Here is a 16,217-nt window from a genome sequence, read left to right on the forward strand (position 1 = left end):
GAATAAGACAACTCAAAATTCTGTTGATCAACACCAACATTCTGATCACCTATGACTTACTGCATCTATTCCAGTTATAAATGCAGCAGGTATCCCAGCTGTATGTGAATTCACATTGGATTTTCTATCGAGATACTAGACTAATGACTGGCTCACTGAAAGGGAGCAGCAGTCTTTGAAGTTGCAAATGCAGCAGTCAGGATTGACCATGTTGATCTTGTAATATTACCCAACATAGCAATGGGAAACAGTAGTCAGTCATATCTTCTAACAACATACAGCTCACCCTGTGATGTTAGCACAGGACAGGGTGGCATGGGTATCAGCAACTAACCAGTCTATCAATAATGACCCAAACTATTCTATGAAAGTTGATACCAAATCTAATTCACTGAATATTCATATACCCAAACTTTCAGCCTTCAGTGCAACTAGCTTAAAATAAGGATGTTTTTTCTGAAAACAAAAATGAAAGATCAATGATGGCCTATATAGGCCTATACTGGAAATTAAAACGTTGAACTGGAAAGATCTGAAATTAGTTCCAATCTGATTTATCATGTACTGCATATATTCCAGCTGAACGTAAGATACATGTTCTGATGCCTTCTAAAGGCATATTATACTCGGGAAATTCCAGTAGCTTTAAGTCCAGATCTCAGTAAGCCTGTACCGTAACAGAATAAAAACATTCAACCAACTGCAACTGCCAGAGGAAAACTTGGAAGACTGAACATATTCGGTGCTATTTATATCGTAGCCATCAACAATCTCATTTAAAGAAAAGATGCTGTTGCTCCACCTTCCATGACAATAACATAGTAGTAATATTTACAGTAAATTCAGCATAATAAACACCTACCACCCATAACATTTAAGAGGATTCTAATTCTTCAGTCAATACCAGGTCTCAAAAAACTGCCACACCCACCTCAATCCTGCTAAGATTAGCAGTTCTAACTTACAGCTCAGAGATGGAAAGAGTACAGAAATCATGTACATGTAACGCTAACCAAGAACATGAACAAAATTACACAAATTGTGGACAGTATTTGAAAATATTTTACTACACCCAGCATCTTACCCTGAACAGGGTAGAATATTTTCTTATATACAGACTTTAAAGGCACATAGCAAATGCAAACTTGCCCAATACTTCTTATCCCATTCACTATCAAGTACTGTTCTCCTTTACAGGCACATGATATAAACAAACAAAACTTTAACCTGGGATAATACAATTGTCTTAAACAAAATAACTTGGAAGTTTAATGAATCAAGTTGTCAAAAACTGGCAAGGCCACCAGACCCCAAAACATATTTTCCGGAAACCAAACTTGTGGTACCAAACCAAATGACAAATGCATCCAGCCGATCAAATGGCAGTATTACTACTAGTGGTTTGAGAAAGAAAACACTGTTATGAACCTGAACATACAAAAACAAAAGTGTACGAAAACAAAGGCGCGATGTAAGCAATGACAAGCACGAGAGAGAAAAGCACACAACGTCAACTTGCACTAATGAATAACGCTAAAGTTTCCACAAACTTTACGGACAAATTTAAGCTTACCTTCAACCAAACAAATTAATAGACGAACATCAGATCAAAAAAATGGCTGCAGCAGACCACACCTCAGTTCGCCTATGGAGGGGGACTGGTTAACAGCTAACAAAAACAGAATAAACTTTATATAAACAAGCACGTATTCAACTTCTCAAGAAATCAGAAGACTAATATTCCACAAAATACAAATGCCTGCAATACCTACAACAATAAACCGCAAAACTTATCACACTACAACCATTAACTTCTGCATCGGAACTTCACACTACAGTCTACTTCACTTCTCAAACACATAGTTCCCTGAGCGTACACTGAACGTATTGTGCAAGGGAGATATTGAGTGAGTTCTTGAATCTGAAATATGTCACGATGTTCCGTACTAACTAATGGTCAAAATTTCTAAATATATTAAGGCAATTATGTTCTTACGAAAATAATGATAGAGCACAACGCACTCATACTCTATATCCCACCGTTTTACTGCCTCTCATATTGAAGAACATTTTATCTATATATATAAAATAACTTGTCCTGACTGACTGACTGACTGACTGATTCATCATCGCCGAGCCAAAACTACTGGACAAAAAGAAATGAAAATTTGGGGAACCATTCATATTAACATGTAGGTGCTCGCTAAGGGAGGATTTTTAAATATTCCGTCGCTAAGAGGGTCAAAAGAAGGGTGAATTTTAAAAATGAGGATATCAATATCTCAAAAACTTAAAATGTAAAAATTGGTATTTGGTATCTCCTTTAAAAATAAGAAACACGTAATTTTTGTTTTCGAAAAATCCCATTAAGGTGGGTGCAAAGAGGGGGAAAAGGGTTGAATACCTTTTATGAGGATACTTATATCTCAAAAATTGAAGATGTTACAGACGTGATCATTAGTATCTGGAATCCCCTTTAAAAATAAAGAAATATGCATTTGTTTTTCTTCGGAAAATCGACGTAAGGGAGGGGGAAGAGTTGAAAATAAGTACACAAGGAGTTGAAATATGTTTATGAGGATACTTTATCTTAAAAACTGAAGCTCTTACAGGAGTGAAAGTTGGTATTTTGAATTTCCTTTCAAAATATAGAAACACGTATTTTTCGTTTTTGGAACGTCCACTTAAGGTGGGAGAGGGGTGGAAAGAAGTGAAGAAGAAGTTAAATTATTTTTATGAATATATATTTGTCTCAAAAACTGAAGTTGTCACAGACGTACAGACGCTATTTGGCGACGATGGGATAGGAAATGCCTAGGAAGTGGAAGGAAGCGACCGTGGCCTAAATTAAGATCCAGCCCCGACATTTGCCTGGTGTGAAAATGGGAAACCACGGAAAACCCTCTTCAGGGCTGCCGACAGTGGGCCTCGAACCCACTATCTCCCGATTACGGGATACTGGCCGCACTTAAGCGACTGCAGCTATCGAGCTCGGTGACGTACAGACGTGAAAACTGGTATTTGGAATCTCTTTTTAAAATAATGAAAGACGTACCTATTTTTTTGTTTTCGGAAAATCCAGTTCCGGGCCTGAAAGGAATTTGAAAAGCGGGTGAATTGTTAAAATGAGTACCGGTATATCTACATTATATGTCAAAAACTTAACATGTTAGAGCCAAGAAACTTGGTATTTGGGATGTCTTTTAAAAGTACAGGAATGTGAACCTCTGTATTCGGAGGAGGCAGTTAACGGGGGGTGAATAGTTTTGAAAAATAGTGGAATTATTTCTTATGCGGATACTTATATCTAAAAATCTGAAGATGTTACAGCCGTGAAAATTGGTATTAGGAATCTCCTTTAAAAATAAAGGAACATATATGCTTTTCTCCAGAAAATACATTTAATAGGGGTGGGGGTGGGGAAGGAATAATCAAGGGATATTTATGTACATCTCAAAACCTGAAGATATTACAGATGTGGGAATAGGTATTTGGAATCTCCTTTAAAAATAAAGAAACGTGTATTATTTTCTTGCCATTTGCTTTACTTCGCACCGACACAGATAGGTCTTATGGCGACGATGGGACAGGAAGGGCCTAGGAATGGGAAGGAAGCGGCCGTGGCCTTAATAAACATGTATTTATTTTTTAGACTTGAGAGAAGGCTGTTTCTCACATGTAAAGTTCTATGTCGCTTGGTCGTCTTAGCCCCGAAAGGTAATAACACAAACATGATTTACAAAGAATTTCTGGGGAAATGAAACTCAATTTTTGGGTGAGTCATTATACTTTAGGAATTTTCAGATAATGTCTTAGTACAATGCTGAGGAACGACTACTTTGATCAAATTACGAAATCCACGCGAGCGAAGCCGCGGGTAGTTACTAGTAATATTATAAACCCTGGCACTGACATAAAGAAGTATTTTTGTGGAAGGGAAAATTTATACCTACTATCGCTTGGAGTACCCCTGTGGAGAGAATACCGTATTTACTAGTTACAAGTGATCTCAGTTTATTTTGAGACCAATCAAGCTCAAAAGAGGATTTTATATGTCGGCCGCAATTTGAGTTCCACCCTCACCTACCATTAGTAGATTTGTAGGGAGAAAATTGATGTGAATTACACTTTCAGTGGTGACGTCCAGCAAAGTTGAAAAGTGAGAAGTTCTGGATGAAAGGCACAGTTTTAAGCTCTAATTTTAAAATATTGTAAACGAAGTATACCATATCACCCATTCAAGAAAACTACGGTTAAATCCAATGATGGTGTGGTGATAATGCTCATCCATGCTTTGATGAAGCGATAAATGATAGAGAAGGAATTGGTGTCAGCAAAATATTCATATACCACCGCCCTGACCTATTCTTCTTCCTGTTTATGGGGTTTGTAGAATACATCCACGGTACACGCTGCTTATCGAAGTAGACGACTAAGAGGAAATCCGGGGACAGATTGACTACCACGCGGCCCCTATCTGATAACAACATTGTTTACAAATACTTGCGCCAGATTCTTCACTTTAATTTTTTCTATCCGATCTGTCTTGGCCTATTCTTGTTTATTTCGGACACCGACAATAGTGAGGCCCAGAAAGTCTTTCTCTTTCAAACCCTTTATGGTCCTACCCTTGGGCCGATGACCTAGATGTTAGGCCCCTTAAAACGACAAGCATCATCATCATCATCACGGTCCTGCCCTTTACTTTACCGATACCTTCATTCTTCGATTTACCAGACCTCTGTGCCATTTTCCTTGCTTGTGTCAAGAGAGGATATGTCCCAGTTGTAATTCCGCTTTAAACGATTATCACCATCACCTGACATATTCCGGCTTCACACAATATTTCCAGAAGCTAACATAAGAGAAATAAGACACAGCTATCTGACCACATAATACATTCTCTTCAAGTTGGCTGGTTTTCTCTTTCTTCTCTTCTATACCTTTCAGTGCCCTTCTACCGACAGTTTCTTTCAGAAATTAAGGATCATCATGTGTGTTGGACACTTCCTGTTCTAGCATCTTTCTGCATACAATGTCACCGTTCCTGTTGTATTACAGTCGAAATCTCGATAAAGAAGTATTATGTGCTTTAGTAAACTGTATTTCTCGAATATGCATCAGTGCTCTACAATATGCACATAGTTACACCATTGGAGCGGAACTACCTTGCGTTACTAGTATTTGCCTTTTTCCATCTGCAACAGTGCCACACATCCTTACGAGCTCCATGTGCCCACGGCAGGATCGTATAGACGTCAGTTGACGTAGTACAGTCAAGTACACTATAGACAATACTGGACACCTCCGTATTCTTCTGTACTAAACTGAGAGACGTGTATGACAGTGGCACACCTGGCGGCCCAACCCTAAACACCAGGCCGCAAAATTATAACTGCAAAAGTGGCACGTTAACATTTATAGAAACAATGAGTCTTCAAAATGGTAACAGTGAGTGTGTGATATATTAAGTGAAGTGACGAGAAAACAAATTTATGTGAGTAATATCCATAATTCTTCAGGAATATAGCGCAGATCATTAACAATAATAACTCAGGAAACCATTAAAACTAAATCTAATTAGCACTCAAACAGTTACAACTAAATAAATAAGATAAACAATATCATGGTGTTCGTGTGCTCCCCGTGTGGCAAGAAAATAAAGAACAAACAAGAGGCTGTAGGCTGTGATGGTAAATGCGAACGTTCGTTCCACGTAACATGTGTAAAAGTGAACAAAGAAACTCTCCAAAATTTCCGTAAGGAAGAACAATTCCAATGGTCGTGTAAACGTGAAGACTGCATTGCACAACCTATCATAAATGAAGTTATGGCGAACTTTTCCAAACAACTTGAAGAGTCCCTCAAAGTACTAACGGAGGAAAATAAAGAATTACGGAAATTGGCAACCTTTCTTTCCGAAAAATATGATGACCTCAAAAACGAATTAGACACTTTGAGGAAAGATAAGAAAAATGCGGAAATTGCGACAACAGCAGCCGTGAACGAGCTGGAGGACTTGAAGCAGTATCAACGCAAAAACAATTTACTGGTGTATGGATTTCCTGCTGAAAAGGACGAAAAAGTGTTCCAGAAAGTAACTGAAGTTGGCAAGGCGCTGGGAGTCTATATAAAGCCCGAAGATACTGACGCTGTACACAGACTTCCATCCACGAAACCTGGACCACAACCGATCATCGTGAAGTTTTTAATCGATGTAAGAAAGAAGAAATCCTCAGTAGCAGACGACAAAAATACACTAAAAACGAACGAAATCGGATATAGTTAGGTTAAATAACACTTATCTCAACGAGCACTTGACGCCTGGGAATTAGACCCTCACCAAAAAATGCCGCCAACTACGGCAACATGGGAAAATATTTGGCACATGGGTCAGGGACTGTAAAGTGTACATCCGTAAGTTCCAGGACGGTCCTTCGAGGTTAGTGGCTAACCCTGAATTTCTGCATGAACTTGCTCACTTCAGCTGATCTGGAAACAACGAGGTGACCTTTCCTTGTATTGTACCCACTTCAATTCCAAGCTTTCTTCTCTTAATTTCAAATTTTTGTCCTGACATAACCAAACCTGGATCCTGAAAACAAATTTCTTAAAGTAGAGGAATTTAAATGTGAAACCCTGAATAGTTATATTAAAGACAGAGTTTTAGAAAGTAAAAAAAAAGTGAATTGAAAGGCCTACACATAAATGCACAAAGCATGAAAAATACATGTTATGATATCCAAATTATCTTAGATCAGATTAAAGAAGTATATATTCTTGCAATCTCCGAAAATTTTCTAACCAACAAACTAACCCACGCTTTTGAAATAAAAACTACACTTCTCATTATGTGGTAAGAGAGCAGATAGGTGGGGACGTCTCACTTTGTGTTTCAAATAAATGGAAAAGCAATATCATAAATGAAATAAATCTCATAGCAAACTGCAAGTCATGATTACAAAAGGAAATCGAAGATATGAAATCACTACCATCTATAACCCACAGGAAAATAACTCGCCAAGTTTTATGTTCGATCTAGAAAATATCCTAAATAGTAGTTCAGGGCATACTTCAATAATACTTGGAGTTACAAATATAGACTTTCTCTCAACCTCTAGAAACAGAACTTTGTATGACAATTTAATAACATCTTACGGCTATATAACATGCAATAACAAATACCCATCTAGAGTAACAAAAACAACCTCCACATTCATTGATCACACACTTGTCACAAACAGTAGTAAAAATGTCGTGTATTCAATATAACAAATTACTTCTTAAGTGATCACTACCTACTGGTATGTGAAATTTCTGGTGAAAAATCAGTTCCAGAAGTACCAATAATCAAAGATAGTGGTAAGCAATTTGTAAATTACAATAAATTAAATCAGCATATCCTACAAAATAAGTTTGACTGTGAGGAAATGGACATAAACACTTATTACTATAAATTTTTGAGTATATTAACATGGGAATTGAAACCAGCTCAATTTCAATAAAAAGAAGGAACCCCAAAGACATTCCCCTAAAACCTTGGGTTACCCAAGAATTACTAATACTTATTCACATCAAAGACTCACTGTTTTCAAAAACTAAAGTAAAAAACCCCTCTGCAGAAGTACTTGAAGAATACAAAATTATCAGTAATAAAATAACCAAATTAAAAAGAGAGTTACAAAAAAAGGTATTATGAACACAGATTACAGAATTGCAAAAACCAAAAAGAAACATGTATGTAGTCAATGAAGTGTTAAATAGGAAGCTTGGACATAAACATGAAATCAGCCATCTGGTGGTAAATTATGTCAGCACTACAAACACAGAGGACATATGCAATAACCTAAATGAACTATACGTTAACGTAGCTGAAAATATAAGAAAAGGTCTTCCTGAAGATGAGCGAGTTCATGGCAGCGGGAGAGCTGAAAGTCAAACTAATATTATTTTCATGTCTCCAACTGATGAATGTGAAGTGTTCAAAATTACCACTTATCTAAAAAATATAAATAATTTAACAGAAGATAAAATAACCAATGTCATGTTAAAAACCTGTGTTGAAAGTTTAGTGCCATATATTTTGGAAATTATTAACCGTTGAATTCTCAGTGGAGAAATACTACAATTACTCAAATGTGCCAGAATTGTACCTGTCTTTAAATCAGGAGATAATGCAGATCCATCCAACTACAGGCCAATTAGTATATTATCTGTAATTGGAAAACTCATAGAAATGATAGTAAAAATTAGATTGGTAAATTTTCTGTGTAAAACTAATTACTTTTCCAATAATCAATATGGGTTTCTCCCAAATAGAGGAACTGATAATGCCGTATTTGATACAGAAATAGATGTTCAGAAGACCTTAGATGAAAATAAATTAGCAGCAGGGTACTCATAGATCTCAAAAAGCATTTTACCTGTTTGATCACAAAATACTTCTGAACAAGGTAAAAATAGCAGGAATTAGGGGTTTAGCACACAAATGGTTCCAAAATTATTTATCAAACCGAACACAATATGCGACGATTAATAATACTAACAGTTCTAAGCAGCAAAATAAACAAGAATACCGCAGGGCTCAGTACTAGGCCCTATTCTATTTTTGATTTATATTAATGACATACTATCTTTAACACTAAAGGGAACATGTAAATTATTTGCCGATGATATCTTAATAACTTATAAAGGACTAAGTGAAACGCAAATTATGGAAGATATAAATTGTAACTTGAACAAGTTATCGGACTGGCTTTATCTCAAAAAATGATCATAATTGTGACTAAAACAAAATACTTAATCTTCCATAAAACAGCCCATAAGATCACAGCGGCTAACACTGTTACCCTAAAGGACCAAGTAATAGAGCGAATCAACTCAGCTAAGTACCTTGGTATGATATTAGACTCAACACTTTCCTGGAAAAGCCATATTGATTATGTAATCAGCAAAATTAAACCTTTGACGGGAATAATGCACAGATTAAGATACAGTAATTTCTCTCACCAACAATTGAGGTGTACATATTATGCAATGATCCACCCACATCTAACTAACACAAGCTTTATTTGGGGAAGATGTAGGAAATATTATATTAATAATTTGGAAATCCTAAAAAAAGAACCATCAAACTCATGTATGGATTCCCCTTCCTCAAACCGTCACATGAAAGATTCTTCCATTCCATAAACAAATTGCATTTTCATCAGCAGTCTTTATGTATAAGCTAGACAGGCAATTAACCCACTCTACTGTTAACTTATCCCATTTTAGTGAAATTCATAGATATGAAACTAGAGGATCATTAAGGATATATCCCTCTCACTCTAATTCAATGAAGTATGGAGTGAAAGGCATAGAATCGTCAATGTTTAGGGAATATAATGTGTTGTTTCCTGTTACAAAGAACTCTAAATCGGTTATAATGTGACCGTTCACAACGTAACCTATAGTATGTCATGATACCCAGGAGATAAATATGCCGTTTTCCGCGTCATTCTGCGATAAAAATTGTCCAAGTTAGGATTTTTCCACCCATTTCGGGACACGAATGACAGTACGCTGACTCGCGCGACCCAACTCTAGTTGTTTGTAATTAGCAGCGAGGAATTGCGAAAGCGCTTGTACTTGACGTTTCCTCACTCCAACCACAAGCGAGATGAAAAGAGACGCGTTATCACGTGACTGATAATCTAGGTAACTAGCAGAGCTCATGGAGGACATACAACGTGAGAACTAACATTATACCGTATTTCCCTCATCCATCCACCACTGCCAACTCGCAGAGTTCAATTGTTTTTCACAGACAATTAATACAAATCGCACAGTACTCAACGGATAGTCACGTGCAAACATTTATTTGAATCAGAAAATTCTACACATAATTATGAAGCCGAGAGGTGCTCTACATAATTGAAAGAACGGTAATTACTCCGTAACAAAGGTGCACCTTAATGGTTACCAGATTTTTGGTCTTAACCGCGGCAACGAATTCAAGGATTCCCCTAGCAAGCGTCACCATCCATCGACAGAGACCAAAGGACGCTTTTAAGATTGCTCGAGAATCCACGAAGATATTTTAATAAGATTCACACAGTGAAAATGGGAGTACAGGAGCTAGAATTTGATACCCCGCTCGTTACTGTACGTCTCGTATTACCGGAGCACATTTTGAGAAAGAGGCGTGTTTCCCCCTTCTGCCAGCTTGGTGGTATCTTGCCTATATATTACGGAGCTGCGAAACAGACATCACCAGTTCATTTTCAGTTCGTCATCAGTTCGTTACCAGTTCGTCGTGAATTGTGGGTAAGTTCTTGTGAAGGAATCTTTCTGAAGTGTGAACAGTACACTACAGTGATGTATTAAATTCTGCGATTTTATGTGGAAGTAACCGCAATATGATTAAGCTATTTACGTGTACAGTGTAAGGTACAGTGCGCTGTTAACAAATTTAGTAGAAACGGTACGAAACTGTGATGGTCGTTGTCCGTGTGACAAGGAGGTCGTGCATCGAGCCTCATATTTGGATAAACTAGTACTGCTCAATTAACATAAATAGGCAAGTATTTAGCTAAGTGCGTGGAGCGAGTGTATCAGAATCGGACGTGAAATATTCTGGAAAGTGAATGAACGGCCCATTGTCGGCTATGTATGACAGTGTCTAGTCAGATAAATCCCTAACGCTGGTAAGGGCTCGACCTACGTTTGGCTAAGTGCAGTGGAGAATGCCTGAATTATTGTTATGTAGTACGATAGTGTTAACACATTAGTAGCGTATCCAGTGACATTTCTAAGTGAACCAGTGAAACTCCAGGGCCTAGAGTAACTATCAATAAGAAGGATAGGTAGTTGAGGAGGAAATAATGTCGGGCTTCAGAGACATAATCGTCATTAGGCTGGGGTGCTCGTGTCATTGAGCAGATCCAACCATATATTTAATCTGTGATGTGTAATATAAACCAACCCATTCACATAAAACAACTTCCCCTCATTTACATAAGGTGTCTACAAGAACGTCGGAGTGAACGAGATATTTAGCTGTCTGCCGGAATTTCGCCCTGTATAGCAGAGAGAACGAAACATCTAGCTGTCAGCCGGAATTTCGCCTTGTATAGCAGAGATCGTCCGGTACTTCTCACGAGATCGAGCCGTCATGTTCGTAACTCACCAGTTGGTCATCAAAGGATCTCACATCGCTGACGGCATCATGAAGACCGACTAAATATATGGGTGTGCCCTCCTGTAAAGCTGTGTTCGTGGTCGCTGAAGGCTGAGTACGTTTTCAATTATTATTATTATTATTATTATTATTATTATTATTATTATTATTATTATTATTATTATTATTATTATTATTATTTGAATATCGTATCATAATGTAAATATAAAAGCCAGATTTGTATGTAGATATTACATAGGTCGCTAGTATGCTATTTCAGCGGGATAACAGCTTTTTATTTGATGGGTTTTTATAGGAAATATTTCTTCATGGTTGAGACAACCATATTTCCTTTCTGCTTATTTATAAGGGTTTATATTGCATGACGTAGATTTAAGAACCTTAGATTAACTAAGTGAGAAGTGTCATAAAATAGGAGGGCGTAAATATTCTGTATAAATGACTCAGATCGTATCCGATTCACTAGCTAACATGAGACATCACAAGCTTTTCAATTTGTTGATTGGACACTCCACATAATGAGATAGAAAGACCCCCGTTAAAATTTAAGACGTCAGAGACAACGAACGAGACATGAAATTGGAATATACATTGCATGCCTATTTAGCTCGGGAGTGATTGGAATACCTTGACCCGTGCAGTAGATTCATCTTCAAGGTGGCTTGTTTTCGGCGTATTGAGGGGGACGGAGACAGCTTATTGTCCAGGCTGTGGTTCGGACGTGGTATTGTGAAATGTAGATGAAGCTCCTTTCGAGTTAAATTGATTAGCGCGAAGTGCATGCCGCGCCATAGATAAAATAATTAAGGCCGGAGGAAGATACAAGTTATAATGAGTCGGGATAAGCCGCCAGGAAAGGAACGATGTATTTCGCTGTGAAGAGACCGATTTAAAAAGACCCGTAAGGGCGACCCGTTGTGTTTTGGAAGTGAACCAGGTCAATGTGGTGTGATTTATGATACCCGGCAAAAGGACGAAGACGGGCCGAGCGCTCGCTCTGTTTGTGAAGGGTAGAGGAGTATTATCTGTCGTATTTCCCTCGAAACAATGATTCCAAGCTACCATTAAATTGTTAACACCGTTGATTAAGCTCCAGTGTTCTGACATGAGCGATCCCAACGGTTTCTTACTTTATAACAATTTAAAACGTATATGGTTACAGGTTAACATATTCCATGTCTCAGGAGACCCAGGTTCATACCTTGGATACAGTAAACGTTGGTGCTCACTGTTACTACCGACAGATGGATTGAACTTCCTGCAACTACATCTAGTGTATTTAAAGTGCATATGTTTTGTCTATTTATTTCAGGAAGTGCAAATTGTATATTCATGAGGTATTGGATGTTAGAAGTCGTTCTATTGTTCGTACACAGAATTGCAACGTTTTATATAATGTCATGTTGGGGTATTTGCTGGAATCCTTATGAAACAGTCGTTTGTATTATATTGCATATTCAGCAATGATTATTTTAGGGAAATGACGTGATACGACCTTCAAATATTCGGAAATGTATTCATAGAATCATACAATTCACTTCAGTTCATCCAATGTTAGGGTATCGTAACTTGGTATAATTTGAATATATTCATTCTCGACAGATAAACTGAATTATAGTAGGGCCCATTCTAATATCGTGTTTATGAGCCACGGTATTTTGTTTATATACTGAAGCCTTGGGCAGGTACAATATGTTTTAAGAAAAACTGAAGGAATATTACACTTATACAGATATCTTAATATAATAAATATACAACTTGCTTTAATTAATACAATAATATATTGTCCATATTTAACCCTTTCCGGCCCTTAGCGCCCGAAAGCGCCCGACTGTTCATTTAGCCTTCCGGTCCTTAGCGCCCGAAAGCGCCCGGCTGCATTATCTGCATTCGTCTGCAATCTGTGTGATAGTTTTTTATTTTTCTCATCAGTGAAGTGTTTATAAGGCATTTATGAACACGCAGTGCAATTTACAAGTCTTAGGAAATAAAGGAGGAGAGATAATCTGTCTGGGCGTTGCCTAGGCAACGGTCTTGAACTTCCGCGAGCGCGGGTCAGCTGTTTCGTTCGTAAACATGGCGGGATTGATTATCGCGTATATTGAAACTGAGCTGAATATGGGCGAAAAAAGTGACACAGAATCCTTGAGTAGGGGTGCAGGTGAATTTTTAATGAGTGGATAATATATCAACGAATATAATTTTAGTGATAACAGTGATATGAATGAAAACGAATATCGATAAATCGGACCTGATGGCGATGCCACGGCAATTCAGGTAACACAAATATTACGTTTCGTTACTCCGAATGATTAAATGGATGGTGTTGAACCTGCGCATAATTCGGAAAGAGTATTAGGGGAAAGAGTTTGTTTTTACGTATGTTAGGATGAGAAAAAATATTCAGTGACATAGCCTATTGCGCATATAACAATGCAGCCTTCAAACAGTCGCATTCCGGTAAGATAAAAACAGAATGGGAAGACACTTGCCCAGATGAAATAAAATCTTATATACATGGGCATCATTCCACTTCCAAAATCACGTGATTATTGTTTTTGAGGGATTCAGACAACATGGGAATGTGACAAATGCAGACCGTCTCTGTGTCGAGTATCACGAGGATGGGGGGGGGGGTGTAAAACTCATTATGGCTCAATAAACAGAGAAATGGATGTGATGGTATATTTTCTAATGTTATTGAAAATTTGAATTCATTGTGAACATTAGTTTTTACTGTATTTAACTTTTTTTGAAACAATACGGTCTGTTTCAGTTTTTGCTAAATAATAGGTTGAAACCTGGGGATAAGCGGAGTGAAAATGCGGGCGGGGAAGGGTTAATATATTACAGCCATGCAATATCTGAATATACTTCTGAAAAACTATGATGCTAACATGTTAAAAAAAGCAATGTCTTAATTATCCAAAAAATGTACTTGTCACTTTACTGAAAAAGCTATTGTAGATTAAATGTAATTATTGTGTTGCCTTAAGAACAGTATGTACTGTATTGTCCCTATCACGGGCCAGAGGCTCATGGGACATTTGTCACGAATAAATAAATAAATAAATAAATAAATAAATAAATAAATAAATAAATAAATAAATAAATAAATAAATAAATAAATAAATAAATAAATAAATAAATAAATAAATAAATAAATAAATAAATAAATAAAATAATGATTTTTTGCTTTGTTCTACTGCGAATATGAAGGTTAATACTGATAGAAATAATGAAACAACAATGATTTCCTTTTGTCCGAATCCTTGACTGAATGGTCAGCGTTTAGGCCTTCGGTTCAGAAGGCCCCGCATTCGATTCCCGACAGGATCGGGGATTGAAATCGTGTCTAATTAATTCTTCTGGCTCGGGGTTGGGAGTTAGTGTTTGTTCCAACACTTCTCTCTTGATAATAAGACAACACACTACACATCCAACCACCACAAAATGATGCAATAGTGATTTCTAGACCTCGGTTTTTAGGGGCGTAATGTTATTTTAGCTGTCTAAAATAGACTCTCAAATAGGTTCTAAAATATTGCTATGCAGCGTCAATATTACATATTTTAATAGGCACCAATGAAAATACCATGCTTAATTTGCTAAATTGATAATAATTCGTTAGGAGGAAATATAAAACAAGTTTTACTCACCTCTTTGCTGCAAACGTTACAGAACATAATTTTACCATTCGAGGTGAAATTTTAAATTAAAAACGACTTGGAACCTGACGCTTTCGCAAAAATTCGTAGTGTATAGTGTACTGTTACACTCAGTTTCAAGGTCGTCCTGCTAGGTGCACTGGCAATCAATGTCTTGTGATATCTCGCTAAGTGGCACGTATTCTCTATAGCGTATTTGGTAGAGTCTTAACAGTAGAAGATAACTCATTTAATCCCTCTTTAGAGTATATGAACTCCGTATGCCAACAGCTCATGATCAAAATAAAGAGTGTGCCTTGTCCGCTTGACTAGTGATTCATCACCAAAGGACAACCCACAGCTAGCGAATGAAGAGCATTTAAGACATTGCATATTCCAGAGAAATGATGCTGATGATTATCAGATGCCCTCTAGTCTTAGTCGCCTCCCGGCGACTGCATGGATTGCCTGCCCCCAGATATTTCGGCCTTCAACAATATACTACAGATCCTTCAGTGACATGTTGATGTTGAATTTGATGGAGTCTATCTATCTGATTGAATCGTTTATTTAGCATAACATATATCAAGTGCAATGACCTATGCAGTAATCTATTAATATATACGGATACAGACATTCTTCATATGTCCGAGTTACTGGCGGAATGGTCAGCAGTTCAGAGGATCGCGTGTTCAAATCACGGCTAGGTCGGGGATTTTAATCGCGACTGTTTAATTCTTCTGGTTCGGGGACTGGATGTGTGTGTTTGTCCAAACACTTTCCTCTTCATATTCAGACAACGCACAACTCTACCAACCGCCGCAGAAACACGCAATAGTGATTACAACCCTTCAAATAGGGTTGGAGTCAGGTAGGGCATCCTGCCGTAAGGCAGGGCCAAATCCACCTGTGAGGCACAGATCGCACCCGCGACCTCACAGATGTGGGAACAGCGGTAGAAGAAGAAGACTGCAGATTATTCTACATATATTAAACGAGCTTACTCCAATAATAAAGCTTCACAGATCACAAAAAGTAGGGTAACATGTTTTGTAGCGCCTGGTATGTGAACGTTAATTTGGTAGTAGATGGGGTTCCGATGGTGGTATGTCAAATTGAAGTTATACTCCATCTGAAGGCGTAGCCATGCATTAAACTGTCAGGTGACCCATCAAAACAAAGTGAATAGCGGTTCGTCCGTGTGTCGTTGTGAGGTACACAGTCTACTGCCGTCATTTGAGCACGTTGTACGTCAATCAGCACATTCCATGAGACATCTTAACGAGGTTCATTTCGCAAGGGCCGTCACTTTGATCCAGAAAGGATGAACTTTTCGTCATGTTGCCGTGGATCTCAATATCTCTCCTTCAGTTATTCACCGCTTGTGG

General features: G+C 37.6%; 1 protein-coding gene across 4 annotated transcripts in view; it reads right to left on the reverse strand.

Annotated features, from left to right (window-relative positions):
• Nucleotides 1–1,902, reverse strand: part of LOC136864206 (ras-like GTP-binding protein Rho1) — a 204,597-nt gene extending 202,695 nt beyond the window's left edge. For 2 of the 4 annotated variants that reach the window (XM_067140901.2, XM_067140899.2), the window contains exons 1-2: nucleotides 1,773–1,902; nucleotides 1,574–1,669 (exon numbers count right to left, since the gene is read on the reverse strand). The gene's annotated coding sequence lies outside the window, so the exon portion shown is untranslated. Of the gene's footprint in view, nucleotides 1–1,573; nucleotides 1,689–1,772 lie in introns of all 4 variants that reach the window. The other 2 variants (XM_067140902.2, XM_067140900.2) reach the window with 1 other exon arrangement.
• Between the last annotated feature and the right edge of the window lie 14,315 nt (nucleotides 1,903–16,217).

This window comes from Anabrus simplex, chromosome 2, assembly GCF_040414725.1.
Source record: "Anabrus simplex isolate iqAnaSimp1 chromosome 2, ASM4041472v1, whole genome shotgun sequence".
NCBI classification, from domain to species: domain Eukaryota; kingdom Metazoa; phylum Arthropoda; class Insecta; order Orthoptera; family Tettigoniidae; genus Anabrus; species Anabrus simplex.